Source organism: Lepisma saccharinum, chromosome 18, assembly GCF_977018435.1.
Source record: "Lepisma saccharinum chromosome 18, izLepSacc3.1, whole genome shotgun sequence".
NCBI classification, from domain to species: domain Eukaryota; kingdom Metazoa; phylum Arthropoda; class Insecta; order Zygentoma; family Lepismatidae; genus Lepisma; species Lepisma saccharinum.
This window is the reverse complement of record NC_139246.1, coordinates 1,364,763-1,373,741: the sequence shown is the minus strand read 5'-3', so window position 1 is coordinate 1,373,741 and position 8,979 is coordinate 1,364,763. Positions and strand designations below refer to the sequence as shown.

Below are 8,979 nucleotides of genomic sequence, written 5' to 3'. Positions count from 1 at the left end.
CGGCTGTTGCATTCGCACTTAATCCGTTTTTTTTATATTTAGTTTCACGATTAATCCGTTTCGCTCTTATGCCTTTCGCGCTTATTCCTGTGTTCAATTTTAGTTTCGTGGTTGTTTCTTTCGCGTTTATTCCATTTCGCGCTTAATCTGTTTCGCAGTTAATCTTTTCGCGCTTGTTCCGTTTCGCCCTTTCTCCTTTCGCTTATAATTCTCTGTTACGTTTCGCTGTTGTGATCTTTTGTGCTTATTTCACCGCCCCGATTTGTGAATTCTCGCTCTTTTTCTGGTGGTTCTAGGCTGTCTGTGACTTGGCACTACTTACAGTCAGCTCAAGCAAAAAAAGAAAAGAAACGGAAAACAATGGTAATGACTTGGCGCGCAATGCGACATGCCGGAACAAGTTTTGGTTGATATTTACCAATGCAGTGAATTTTTGTATTACGACGTAAACAAAGTGTATACGTAACAAATATAGAGATTTTTGTTAGTGCATGCGACGAAATCAGTATGGTTTTTAGTTGTGTTTGATGTGAAAAAAAAACAACTTGTACATCTAAGTTATAAATTGACGCATATAAACCAAATTCGGATGGTAATTGCGCACAAGGTGAGTTATCCATCTACACTTGCATTCAGTTCTTCAAGTAGGTTAGTATTTGATGGTACTGTAATCCTAAATTACGAGGCAATTTACGAATGATTACTTTTCATTAAATGCAACAAAAATTGTAGGACAGCAGGTGGTAGTGATTTTTTGGCTTAATTGAAGATGACGGGATTGTTCTCCGATTTTATTGAAATTTTGTATACTTTCTACATGAAGCCTCTTGAACACGGATCTGATATTACAATTTCCCGGTCACGTCTGTAACTTGAAAATTTCACGTAACGTTAGGTTAGGCAAACATACTTCAAATAACACTAAGCTTACAAACACACTGTAGACAGTGCGGTAACGGTTCCGATTGTTTTATGATTTGTCCTAGCACAAAGACTAATTATCGTAGAATTTTGGAAATCATTGTCACACGAAATTTGAACCTTCCTTAAAGTAATGAGCACTGTTTGGACTTAATATTTATGTTGAAAAAGACAACTTGAAAATTACCTTACGCACTTCTCATGCACAAGATATTCTCGGTCGACAAGTGACAGTAAATATCGTAGAAGCGTGGGAATGAATGTAGAAGTAAATTGGAACCTTAGTAGAATGCATTTAGGTACTTTATTTTAATGCTAAGGGAACCAAACCTAACCTGCCTAACCTAACCATGAAAGCATATATTGAACAAATCCTTAAGTAATCGCTAGAACTCTGCAGTATGTGTTAACAGACGTACATTGAAATAGAACCATGTAAAAATTGCATTCGTAGCATGATGAAATCGCAATAAAACAAAAGGAACTTGGGCTGACAGCGCATCTCAGTGGCTACATTCCACAAAACATGCCTTCCTCACTTCTTTCTGGAGAAATATCGCCATTATGAAAAGCAATATTTTACACCTTACACACGTAATATCCAAATTTCAAACAGTGACCAGGACATCAGAACCTCTGATACTTCATCCGGAAAACTTATTTGGTTAGTACATTCTCTAGTAAATAAATCTGAGAACACTCCCGTTACCTTCAATTGCTCCGTAGGTTGATACCTGAAATAATTTGATCACAATCTTATTTCTTTATAGTCTACATATGGTTTATATTAGTGTGGGACATTAATCGATCTACGTGCAAGGCAAAACTTCTTTTTGCTTGTGGATTCATTTTTGTCTATTACATGCTATTTTTACACTTCAGTTGTAAATTTTGGGGGTTCTGTGAATGTCGTTCTCCGTGCATTTTAACGTTATTAAAAGTGCAAATGCATATAATGAGAATGTCTTTACAATATGTGCTCCTAAACGTGTAGAATTTGTATAATGCATGACAGGTGCGTATGTGTGTGTGTCAGAGGATCACATTATTGCAATCAAAACTTTGACCCTAGGAATGATGAAAAATGGGATTACCATGTACAAAGATTGATTGATTTTCTCTTGCTGCTGTTTAAGGAAGAAGCAGAAAGTAATATGAACATAACATTGCACTTAGGTATACACTGTCCATACATGTAAGCTTCATCTAGTTCACTGCACTTTTTTTTTACTTTCTTTGCATTTGTGTATGTACTGGTTACAAAAGTGTACAACCGAGTCGTGTGCTTCATTGATTTGGTGTCTTCATTTACATTATGTTTTGAAGCGGTGTGGTGTAAGATCAATCACATGGTACATACTAAGCAATCAATGAATATTGAAAGCGGCAGGCAGTCATTTATTGAATTTTCTGAACTTGAATACTGCCAATCTTGTGTACAGCATCTGCTTGATTGAACAGAATTTCCTTGTACCAGCATGACACTGGGATGCACCTGCACTGTGTGCCTAGTGTCAAAAAATGTAGTGAACTAGATTGGAGTATGGTCCATGTTCTGATTGTTTAATTCCAAATTTATCATGGTGCACAGGCATTTTTTACATGGTTTGATTTCTAATTATGTCTGTTAACATATACTTCAGAGTGTGAGTGATTACTTACTGTACGTTTTGTGGAGAACAATTTTTTCCTTCCGTATACTGCTATATGAATCTTTGCAATCAGCCGTTCGTTTTACAGACTGCTCCTGCTATCCATTTCATGGGCATGGGATAATTCATTGTGAAATGCTTTAAATTCCTAATCATTTAATATCGAGCCTCGCATGAAAATCCACGAAAATTTGTGTCCCAGTCAACCTGAAGCAAGAATGCTTGCTTACGTAAGCTACATTTCAAATGATAATTTCTCTGGTATCTAATGCTTAGTGAAGCTTTGAACTGTGGTAATTAATTTCTCCAGGCTTCAAAGTTACTCCCATAACCATTTCCAGTATTGTAAAGTACTTCCTAATACTCCTATAAAACTTGTAGAAAATCATTAAACATTTGGAACCATTACTGGGATTATTATTGTACCCTCCATTTGTGATGGGTACAAGTAAATTAATGTTCTCAAGCATTTTCTGTTGGTCTGCAAAGTGCATTGCAAGTGTTTTCAATTTCCAATCACTGTTGATACATTTTGCACAAGTACTTTTGAGTAGATCCAACTTGACCACGTAATTTACTGATTTCTCTGGATTTGCAATAAATATACCCTCAACCTTGAAACAATAATCTACGTACTCATTATTACATGTGAATCTTCTACATCATATGAACTCAGTACAGGTAGAAATGTGGATACTAGAGAGGCTATGTTGATACCTACTGTGCATTCATAAAAGTGTGTAACACCAGGTACAGTTGAGGGACTTAAAGCACAAGTGGTGTAACTCCATTCAAGACGGTTTTGAGAAAGAGGCACATTTAAATAAGTTAGTACCATGTTTAGCAGTTGGAGCACAAACATAATGGTATGAGTAAGAATTTGAAACTTAGGAGATACTTCTAGAACTGACACGTTAATACCTCACAGTTCTAAGTTATACACGGAACTCAATTTCCATGGAAAGTGGAGTTATTCTGCTTGTGATCTGAACCACTTAATTATGCATTTTCATTGGTCAGCTGCTTTTGCAAGTATGCTCATTTATATTGTGCAGAAATAAATTTATTGGCCCAAGTTCCGATTGTATAATATCAAGCTAATCATTGTGCTCGTAATTCACGATATGTGCGACTTACTTGTTGTACACTTGCACTTTTAACATGGTTCAATTTCTCTTTGTATCTTTACACACACACACATTTTTTTTCGCTTAATGTAGGAGCATTTTTTATCTTACTGCGGTCCGGATACAGACCACTTCTGCTTCTACAACATGATGTGAGTGCAAAGGGATTTTATGACCCTTCATGCTTTCCTTGTTAGGTTGGCCAAGTTTGGGGCTTTTAGCATTCATGAAACGTTCTATCAGCTGATGAACTTCGTGTAGTAGTATGGGTTCGAGATGACCAAAATACAAAAATAGCTGCTCTCTGGGAATTGTGGATGCTCGCGTAACCTGCTTTTCAAATCATAATTCCTCTGGTAAATAATACTTAATGACACTTTTGACTGTTCTCCGAGCGTAAAATTTACTTCCACAATAATTTCCACTATTTCAAAAACTTTCTAACACTCCTATGAAACTTGCAAAAATCATTAAACATACAGAACAATTACAATTCATTTTGCTCTACATTTGCAGAAAGGCCAGCTTTGTTTTTTTTGACAATTGTTCAAAGATCTTTCACTCGCAGTTTGTAGTTTAGAAGTTTTTAATGCCATATTTTGCAACTAGCTTAATAATCTAACATAGTGTAGCAGCTTGCCCATTGCTTGTGGTTACAAATTGGTTTACCCTTACGTGTTGTGTAGAGTGATTGTTTTAAGCCCACTTTATGCACAGTGAGGCTGCAGTTTAAAGTGGGATCCGAACCACTATGTGTCTCCACCAGGTATCAAACCTGGGAACCCTTGATTACAAGGCGACGACGATACTTACATGTTGTGTGTTTGTGTTCCTACCTAGGGATAGAAAAATACTGGCGCCTGAATTTTCAAATTCAGTTCTATAAAATATAAATATATTTTAAATATTTGGAGTTTGCTTATGGAAATTTTCTTTACCTTCTTTAAAGTAACGAGGGCAGTACATCTTTTTTAATGTTTGTATGTTTTCTGTATCGCGTGTATAATTAAATCGAAATAATAAACATTCCATTATGAATGCTTTCACTGTTGCTAGCCAAATTTTAAAATCTGCGGCAATATAATTGAGTCGGTCTTATATTATGTATTTCATAGTTATTTATGCTGTTACCAGCTGAGTCTTCTCTAGGAGGGCCATTCTGGTGCAAGAATTGATTACTTTTAATCCAATCTTGTATTAATTGAGAGTCCTCCTTCGTGGCTGTCCGGTCGAAGGTGCTGTGCTTTGGACTCTTGACTGTGGGACATGATACGTTCGAGTCTGCCTGTGTTCAGTCTCTGGGCTCGACCTGTGTGTAGGACTGGTGGCAACCCACCATCGTGAGGAAATTGTGAAGCTACGAGTGAGTAGCGTAACCCGGTCTTGGAAATCTCCTATAACGGCTGGAGGTTCGATGTGCTGACCCTAAGTCACCCAAATACTGGTTGAAGATCTCCACACCTAGGCAGGATTATGGGAAAGAGACTGGCAGTCGGGAGATCTGCCTAGGCCCTTCAAGGGCTGTTGAGCCACGGGTTGTTAATTTTTTTTATAAATTAATAAATTAAATGTTTTCAAATTATATTTCAAAATAAAAGGAGGTTATGTTGTGCAGTTGTTGTTGGAAAGGGAGCTAATAGTGTGTATGTTAGTTTTCTTCAGGAGAAACAAACTCACAGATGACAACAAAATAATGTTCACCTTTTTATTTCAGTACTGTATATTTTGGCCCATACTGTATTACTTGGATTCATGGCTTGCTTAGCGGATATTAAAAAAAAAAGGTGCTGGAGCCTGAATTATTTTTAATTTTGGTTTGAAATATTTGGGGGAGGGGGGGGAGCTGAAAAACGGCATGAAAGAAAACTCTTGAGAATGGGGGGGATCCAATATAGCTGTTAAAAAAAAGACACTTCCAGCTTTAGTTTGCTTTATTTTTATTCTCGTGTGTGCCATTATTCCCCATCAAACACTAATTCTGTAACCTGAAAACATATTATCAACATCCAAAATTTATGAGCAGAAATACTTTGCAAATTTTTTTTGGGAAAGTGCAGGTTCGTCCAGGACACGAAGCCAGGTCTCTGGTATACCATGCTTTGCTCTACCATCGTTGCTACTGTGTCAGCCCTGATTTTGCCTGATTTTTTGCTCATGCTGTTTTACCTGTGTGAAATCATCTCTCAGTGCTACAGCAACGAGATCTGTTGCTTTTGAAATATTATTGACATTAATGGTGCCTATTTCTCCCAGTATGATTACGTTACTATTTAGCATGCAGTGTGTGCCAAGCAGTAAGATGAGTGCTGGCTAGTTGCCCCGTTGCCAACATCTGTGACAGAGTGGTTAGCAGACCACACTACGATGCCAGGGGTGCCGGATGCGAATACCGGCCTTGGCATGGCTGTTCTTTGTGAGTCCTTCATCACTCATCCTCATCTTTGCGATTAGCCCAAAGTGGCAGAAAAGCAAAGTAAATAAACGAAATCAATTAATCAACAGTGGCCCCATTGGTAGGACAATGCACTGTATGCCAGAGTTCCAGGTTCAAGTCCTGCTTGATGTTTTTTTTTGGGGGGGGGCTGCAATTTCTATGTAGTATATCTATTGTGTACGCCAAACATAAGGAAGAACTTTTGCAACCTAATTTTTGGAGTGTGTTTTCATTCACTATTTCTCTTTCTTGCAGAATTCATGCTCATTTCAAAACTTTTAAACTCATCCAGTGGACTCTCCCCCATGACACAGTGGTAACATTAAAGAATAAACCCATGGCTCAACAGCCTGCCGGCCACCCTCCCACCTGCCGAGTAGGGAGATCATCTAACCAGTTACGGGCTGATGTGTGGTCAGCATGACGACCCCCAGTCATTGTAGGCTTCCATGACCAGGCTACGCTATTCATTCATAGCTCCCCAATTTCTTCATGATGGTAAGTGGTCACCGGTCCCATACACACGACAAAATCTTAGGAGAAAAGATGTTATGCTGTGCTAACCACCCCACCTCGGTCAGCCATGGACAAAAGTCAAGGAAGTTAAGAATTTTTCTTCTTCACAAAATTGGAAACTGAAAATACATTTCACTTTTCTCCTTTAATAGGTGTTTTTTTGACCTTAGCGTAATATTTTTCATTTTTTTTTTTTTTTTTTTTTTGACTGAAAAGTCAGGCTTTTTGTTTTGCAAAACGAATGGGAGACCAGTTTCTTTCGTTTTGAATGACATACAATACAAGACTTCTTTCGACATCCAAAATTCCAGTATATATCAGGTTTTGGAATTTGTTAAATTTAAAATGTTAATTTCTTATTTCAGTGAATTTTTTTATGTAAATCGCCATTAATGTTTGGGCAAATGTGATATTTTTCAGAAAAGAAGCAATGGAGTAGTGGTAACATCACATTGTAATCAAGGGGTCCCAGATTTGATACCCGGTGGAGGCACATTTGTTCATATTCTGCTTTAAACTGTAGGTCCAGTCCCGATTAGCCTATCTGTGTACAAAGTGGACTTCAAATAAAAAAAGAATACTTCAAACTTCAGAAAATAAGCAAGGCAGTTTGACCCTTTTTCCACTTTATTGCCGGCTTCTGTGGCATAGTGGTTAGTATAATGTGCAATGCCCGGGGTCCTAGGTTCGAATTCCAGCCTGGGCACAGATGTTCTTTGTGTGTGTCTATTCATCAATTTCATTATATGATCACTCGTCCTCATCCTCGTGATTAGCCAAAAGTGGCAGGAAAGGAATGCTATATAACAAAAATCTAATTAATTGATTGGTTTAAATTATTTTACTTCACTTTTCTGCTCCTTGTGACTAAAGGTGAAGATAAGGATAATGATAATATGGTGAAATTTATGAATGGACACTCAAAAAGAATACCCATGCTGAAGCTGGGATTTGAATCTTGGACCCATAGCATCATAGCATACTGTACTAACCACTCCACCACTGAGGTCAGCTGTTGGCCTTAAATTTATGTAGGGGTTCAAACTTTTTGCTGTAAAGAATGATATCGCAAACTTCAAACTTGCTGTTGTCCAGGGGTGAGTACAAGTTATCAAAATGTTTTTCCACATAATAATTCCAATAACAGTGTCAATTTCCGGGAGTCAACTGACTGATTCCACTTCTCCTCCTTCAATGCCCATGAAAGCCACTCTTTATTGTGGGAAAAAAGTACAAGAGTGTATCCAGGAAGATGATGGTCATTCGGAACTCTTGCTGTAAGCATCATCTTCCAAGTTAGGTGTACCAGATAGTGATGTGTGCGTCTACCTGTAAATAACGATTGTCTACATGCTACATGTTGTTTACATTGTCTACAGTACACTGTGTAAACTTTAAGCCAATGTAATCTTCATGTAGATTAGGTGTAGATGTAAACTTAGAGTCTACGGCACATCACTGGTACCAGATCCCCCCCCCCCCCTTCTACTACATTGGATACACTATGTCAATATTTTTTACTCGAAAATGATCTTTACCTCACTTGCTGCTGGAAATACTACAACCATTTGGTCCTTCCTATTTCAGGGTTGCTACGAGTCTGGAAAACAGGGAGATGTCAGGGAATTTTGCAGATCGTCTGGAATTTACATCCATTTTGGAGGCTGCAAAATGATCAAGCAGTTCACTTCCACTTCAGAATTCTGTTCTTGTGATTCAGTTTAGAAACTTGTTTTTCTCGTTCTTATGATTCTCAGTCTTGTGCAAAATTATGGTTCTTTCGAATTTCTGTAATGAATTTTCACTTTTATAATACTAGATACGAGAAAGAATATCAAAGTAAAACTTGCAGTCTAGATATCTGATAACTAATGTACGTTGGCAGTATGATCATAATTATCGGAGAGGTTGGTGAAGATGAGGTTATTGCATATTATTTTATAGATCTTAGTCTTGTTGGCATTTCCTACAGAATTCCTATATGCAACAAAAATTTCTCCGGATGCTGTGTACTTATAAATGTAAGCAAAGAAGCAGCATTTTCTAGGACACTATAAATCCGCCAGAAACTGAACTTTTTCTGTTGTTTTGATATTGTGGAGATCTGTTAAGGTGAAATAATGTGCCTCTGTTACCTTAGCCTGAAGGCTAGATACATGTGATTCTAGCACCCAACACATTTGATGCCGATCATAATTTTACATTTTACTCTTTGAATTTGCATGTGTTCTTGTGTGTGTAGAATTAAATTTGCTAAGAAAAAGTTGTGAAAGTGAATATTCATAATAATTAAAGCATCATATATTTAATTGAAAAACACAAAGCAAAA

General features: G+C 37.4%; 1 protein-coding gene across 1 annotated transcript in view; it reads left to right on the top strand.

The window, feature by feature from the left end:
• The first annotated feature begins 354 nt into the window (after positions 1 to 354).
• The window catches only part of LOC146002328 (Fanconi anemia group J protein homolog), a 346,842-nt gene continuing 338,217 nt past the window's right edge, over positions 355 to 8,979 (top strand). Inside the window, exon 1 of the mRNA XM_083140050.1 lies at positions 355 to 607. The gene's annotated coding sequence lies outside the window, so the exon portion shown is untranslated. The remainder of the gene's footprint in view (positions 608 to 8,979) is intronic.